Source organism: Triticum dicoccoides, chromosome 5A, assembly GCF_002162155.2.
Source record: "Triticum dicoccoides isolate Atlit2015 ecotype Zavitan chromosome 5A, WEW_v2.0, whole genome shotgun sequence".
Taxonomy (NCBI): Eukaryota; Viridiplantae; Streptophyta; class Magnoliopsida; order Poales; family Poaceae; genus Triticum; species Triticum dicoccoides.
Genome location: NC_041388.1, coordinates 383,648,340 through 383,654,882, shown reverse-complemented (window position 1 = coordinate 383,654,882; position 6,543 = coordinate 383,648,340).

Here is a 6,543-nt window from a genome sequence, read left to right as displayed (position 1 = left end):
GGGGTTAATTTAGGTGTTTCATATATTGTGTTAGCTAGCTATAATTAATAGAGAGAAGTGTCCTCTCTTATGTCCGTGCTTGGTCGATGCTACATACTATACATACGTATAGAGAGGACTAGACACGCTGGCTAGCTAGTAAGCGAACGAAGGAAACAGAAGATCGTGATGAACATATATGCATACAGAGAGAAGTGATATCGACCACCTCTCTTTCTCCGAGAGATTGGTCGAACAACAAGTTCTCGTATATCTATCTGACACTACCGGCTACATATATACAATAATTATCTCTTACAAATATAATCATACGGACTCAGGGTCCACATAGAATTCTCCGTTTTCAGGGATCACGTGGTCAAGAAAGAATGCCGCCAATTCCTCTTGAATTGCTCGCATGCGAGCTGGTGCTAGGAGTTCATCCCGCTTCAGAAACATCTAATTTAAAGAAGGGGGTCAATACATATATATATATATATATGAATGAATGAAACTCAACACAAATGATGGTAATAAAATAAAATTGTGAATGCTGTTATTTACGTACTTCATATTGTTCTTCAGTGTAGCCCCGCTCACAGGTCGTGTGGCGGATGGACTCGCAAACATAGTATCCACATAAATCATTCCCTTGTTCCTGCCACAACCACTTTACAAAAAATAGAGGTTAATCAAACTGATAAGCAAGAATGCCAAATGGTATTGATGAAACTAGCGCTTGAATGACTAGTAGATGCGCTTAAAATGCTACTATAGTACTTACTTTCGGGTGTCTAAATTGCAGCTCCTTCGGCAGTCCCGGAGCTTTTCTGGTGAATTTTCTCCAAACCCTGCCGGAGAAAGAAAACAATTACTTGATATATGAGGAAATGAACAAAGTTGCTGATATGGTGGATAATGATCGATTTAACTTACTTCTCGAGTATTTGAGTCATGTCTGCATAGTCCTGGGTATCTTTTCGTCTTGAGTCTAAGACAGTTACTAGTCCCTGCTCAAGCTTAATATGTAGGAGAATATAGTGGAAACTGCACACGCATGCATAACTCATCAATTACATTACTATAACCTTGACTAATATATAAGGGAAACTGAATACGCACAAGACAGTAACACTCACTTGAAGTTGTAAGGAAAGAGTATTATATCTTTGTTCTGATTTATTACCAACGATCGTAGCAAGTTGGCCTCGGTATCTGCGGCATGCAATTTAACCTGAGTTGCATCTATGAGATATGTGTTAATGAACCCAATATCACCGACTTGTCTTTTCTTCAATTCGGCGATCTTCAATCTGCATAATATAGTGAGGATGATTATAAATACATGCAATGAAAGAGCTAAGCTATATAGAGAAACTTAATGACAGAAGTAGTACTACTTACAGACAGTAGCAGGCGACCGTTGTTTTATCGAGGACCAATTGATTGAAAAACTGATAGAACTCCTCAAATGGAACAAGCAACAGATCAATTCCAACGAGGTCATGCTCCTTTTTAACTTTCACATACAAAGTACTCCTCCCCCAGAGTCTCTGCAGATTTTCAAGTACCAATCATGCAATCTTCGCATCATCGTTGATAGAGATCTTTCATCTTTGACGAGAGGCTTCCCGTACTCGTATCTTTGTATCTGGATGTCCATGGGTTCATAATGTACTTCGTCGGGCAGGTAATCTGCAAGATTGCTATAACCGGGCACCATCCTCGGATCATTAGCGACGTTGTGGCTAGGCACCTTGAGCGGGGGGCACGATTGCTTCGCTTGTTCGCCGAGCTGGGCAATTTGTTTCCCAGCTCGTCGTTCTTTCAGCCTTTGATCACTGACAGTACTTCCCGACCGCTCCGCTTCGGCAAATTCCTTTCCAATAATGCGGTCATAGTTTCCTTTCGGCAGATCAGACTTCGGTGGTTTTGTCAGGGCAGCCAGAGTGCGCTTCACTTTCACCCGATCTACCTTCTCCTCCGGAGGTGGATGTTTCTTTGCTTTCACCCCTTCAAAGAAGTTCCTCACTTCTTCTCGCGCGATCTCGACGTTCTCCTCCAGGGTCCTCTCATATGGTAACTTCTCTGGAGTCTTCAGAGAAGGACCGAATCTGTATGTCCTCCCGCCTCTGGTTGTAATGCTAGACGCCGACCGAGCAGATGGAGCGGTTGTCTTCTTTACTTGCTTAAGAGGCGGAGGAGAAGGACTACGACGCGCCGGAGCAGCTGGAGCGGCGGCAGGTCTCTTCCGCCCTTGCTGACGAGGCGGAGAAGGAGGAGGCTGGCTGCTCGGGCGCGTCGGCGCAGGCGGAGAAGGAGGCGGAGTGCCGCCACGCGCCGGAGAAGGAGCCGGCCGAGGGCCCTGATCGTCACTCGCTGGAGGAGGAGGCGGTGGAGGGGGAGTGCCCTGACTCGCCGGAGGAGGAGGAGGAGGCGGAGGCGTCCAGTTCGGAAGGTTGATGAGCTCCTTCCGCCATAGGCATGGAGTCTTCAGAGCAGACCCCAGCCGAGTCTCCCCTTCACCGGTAGGGTGGTCAAGCTGGAGGTCCTCAAATCCCTCCGTTATCTCATCCACCATCACCCTAGCATATCCTTCTGGAATCGGCCGATAGTGAAAAGTTGCGCCGGGTTCAGTAGGATAAACAGAGCCAACAGCCGCCTTGACCTTCAAATTCATCCATTGCGTCATAAGGTGGCAATTTTGAGACTCCGTTATAGCATCCACGGGATAGCTAGCAGGAGCCGTCAAGGCATGCTCCGGCTGAAGCAGCTCGGTGGAAGCCACGCTGCTTCTGCGCTGAGATGGCGGGGTAGCTTCGGGGGAGGCTTCGGTAGTACATTTGCTGCGATTTGCTTCTCGTTCCTCTATCACGTCTACCCTTGCTTGCAGCGCCTGCATTTGGGTCTGCTGCACTTTTTTCCTCCTCTCATGGGATTTGTAACTGCCTGCGTCCGGAAACCCAACCTTCCACGGAATGGAGCCTGGCGTGCCTCGTGTCCGTCCAGGGTGCTCAGGATTCCCGAGGGCCATTGTGAGCTCGTCGTTCTCTCTATCTGGAAAGAACGTCCCTTCTTGCGCTGCTTCGATATACTGCTTAAGCTTACTGACTGGTATGTCCATTTGATCGTTCGTCCAAATGCACGTCCCTGTTACAGGGTCCAGGGTTCCGCCAGCCCCGAATAACCAAGTCCGGCAATGGTCTGGCCAGTTAATTGTCTCTGGTTCGATCCCTTTATGAACCAGATCATTCTCAGTCTTGGACCACTTAGGACGGGCTATGAGGTAGCCACCTGACCCCATGCGATGATGAAGCTTCTTCTTTGCAGCATTTTGCTTGTTTGTCACCGACATCTTCTTACTCTTTTCTGATGTCTTGTGGGCCACAAACGCGGGCCAGTGATCTCTGATCTTCTCATATCTGCCCTTGAATTCTGGTGTCTCATTATTTTCGACAGACTTATTCAGCTCTTTCTTCCACCTCCTGAATAGTTCTGCCATCCTCTTCAGAGCAAAAGACTTGATTAATTTCTCTTTAACTGGGTTCTCTGGATTATCCTCAGGCGGTAGGGTGAAATTTGACTTCAGCTCAGTCCAAAGATCATTTTTCTGCATATCATTGACATAAGACACCTCAGGGTCTTCTGTAGCCGGCTTAAACCATTGCTGGATGCTTATCGGGATCTTGTCCCTAACCAGAACCCCGCACTGAGCAACAAATGCACTCTTTGTCCGGAGGGGTTCAATAGGTTGGCCGTCGGGCGCGATTGCTATGATCTCAAACTTTTCATCCGAGCTCAACTTTTTCTTCGGGCCTTGTCTCTTTACCGAAGTTGTGCTCGATCCGGAGGGCTAGAAAAAAGAACAAAGACTTAATTAATATGTGTACATACCAAAACAATGAATGCATCAATCAGCTAGTCAGCATAGGCTTAACTAATATATATACCTGGCCGGACTCGGTTCGGTCACCGGAGCCGTCATCACGGTCTCCTTGCACCGGCATTGGGTCACCGGAGCCGTCCTCATGTTCTTCTTCTTGCACCGGCATTAGGTCACCGTAGCTAGCTTGTTCACCCTCTCCTTCTAGACCATCGGTTTCGTTGAGAAACAACGAGATGGCATCACTTCCTTCTGCGATTATGTCCCTCAACAACGCTTCTTTTGTTGCTTCGTCTAGGGCGGTGTCCATAGTTTCTACAAATATTTACAACATGGCAATTATTATTCAAACATGACAGATGGATATATTAGTGCCAAACGTAGAACTAGCTACCTAATCATAGTAAGCTATCGGGAGGGGGTATATATCGACAACGACGACACTACATCTATGTCCCTTGACGACCCTCGTTCCCGATAAAAAAAGAGGAAGAAGAAGAAAAAAAGAGCTCCTCTATTCTTTCTTCTCCTCTTTTTTTTCTTCTTCCTCTTCTTTTTTTATCCTCTTCTTCCTCTCATGTTCGAGAGGATCGCCGAGGGGTCGGGAGGTTGCCTAGTGTCAAAGGATTCAACAAAAACATGTCTTCATCATTAGGCGAAAGTAACATGTGCATGATGGTACGAAGCTCTTCAAAGTTGTTCTGGAACGGAGTCCCAGATAGGATAATTCGCTTTTTGGTACAAAGTTCAGAAAGAGCCTTCCGAATATCGCTATTTGGAAGGCCTTTGCTGAATTCGTACCAAAAGGCGGATTATTCTATCCGGGACTCCATTCCAGAACAACTTTGCAGAACTTCGTACCAACATGCCCTGGTTACTTCCGGCTAATGATGAAGGCATGGATTTCTTCAATACTTTGACACTAGGAAACCTCTCTTGACCCCTCGGCGATCCTCGACCCCTCGAACCCTCGACGACCCTGGAACCCTCGACCCCTAGACGACCCACTTCTTCCTCTCATGTTCGAGAGGATTGCCGAGGGGTCGGGAGGTTGCCTAGTGTCAAAGGATTCAACAAAACCATGTCTTCATCATTAGGCGAAAGTAACATGTGCATGATGGTACGAAGCTCTTAAAAGTTGTTCTGGAACGGAGTCCCAGATAGGATAATTCGCGTTTTGGTACAAAGTTCAGCAAGAGCCTTCCGAATATCGCTATTTGGAAGGCCTTTGCTGAATTCGTACCAAAAGGCGGATTATTCTATCCGGGACTCCATTCCAGAACAACTTTGCAGAACGTCGTACCAACATGCCCTGGTTACTTCCGGCTAATGATGAAGGCATGGATTTCTTCAATACTTTGACACTAGGAAACCTCTCTCGACCCCTCGGCGATCCTCGACCCCTCGAACCCTCGACGGCCCTGAAACCCTCGACCCTTGACCCCTTAATGACCCTCGACCCTCTACCCTAGTTCCCGACCCTCGACCCTTGACCCCTTAACGACCCTCGACCCTCTACCCTAGTTCCCGACCCTCGACCAATAGAGGAGAAGAAGAAAGGAATAGCTAGAGGAGAAGATCGAAGAAAAAAAAAGAAAAAAAAGAGGAGAAGAAGAAAGGAATAGTGGAGAAGAAGAGAAAATAGAATATATTCTATTTTCTCTTCTTCTCCACTATTCCTCTCTTCTTCTCCTCTTCGTTTTCTTCTTTTTTCTTCTTCTTATTTATTTCTCCTCTTCTTTTCCTCTCCTCTTCTTCTTTCTTTCCTCTTCTTATTTTCTTCTTTCCTATCCTTCTTTTTCTAAAATTGTAACTTTTGCATATATAAAACTTTTCTAAAATTGTAACTTTCTATATAAAACTTTCCTATCGGGAGGGGGAGAAGATCGAAGAAAAAAAAGAAGAAAAAAAGAGGAGAAGAAGAAAGGAATAGAGGAGAAGAAGAAAAAATAGAAAAAAAATTCTATTTTTTCTTCTTCTCCTCTATTCCTTTCTTCTTCTCCTCTTCCTTTTCTTCCTCTCCTCTTCTTCTCCTTTTTCCTCTTCTTTTTTTCTCCTCTTCTTCCCGACCCTCTCCCCCTCGATCCCATCATGTCGAAGTTATCGGGGAGGGGGTATATCGACCCCCCTCATGTCGAAGTTATCTGGTACACACATATACATACATACACATATACACTACTTGTTTATAAGCGCTGCTGTGCCTCCCCATTCGAGCTCCTCTCTAATGCAGGCTTTCGGGCCTAAACTTGTTACTGCCTGTGGGCCTATTGGGCCTCTGCGGGCCTGAATCCTGGCCCATGTAGGGTTTCTAGTCGTATTCAGGCCGTGGAGGCCCAGTAGGTGGCATTTTTTTTCTTTTTTTCTTTTTTATTTCTACATTTTTTTGGTTTTTTATTTTTTTATTTCTACTTAAAACTAAATACTTACAGTTTTTTAGTGATTTCTTTTTGCTTTTAGGTCACAAAAATTATAAACTTTCTGTTAGTGCCATTAGTTTTAAATTTTGAATAGTTTAAATTTGAATTTTTAAAAATTTGTGTGAATCACTAGTTAATGAATAACTTTACTATAAAAATAGAATTTTTTTTCTATTTATTTTTTATTTATACTTACAACTAAATACTTATAGTTTTTTAGTGATTTCTTTTTGATTTTAGGTCACAAAAATTATAAACTTT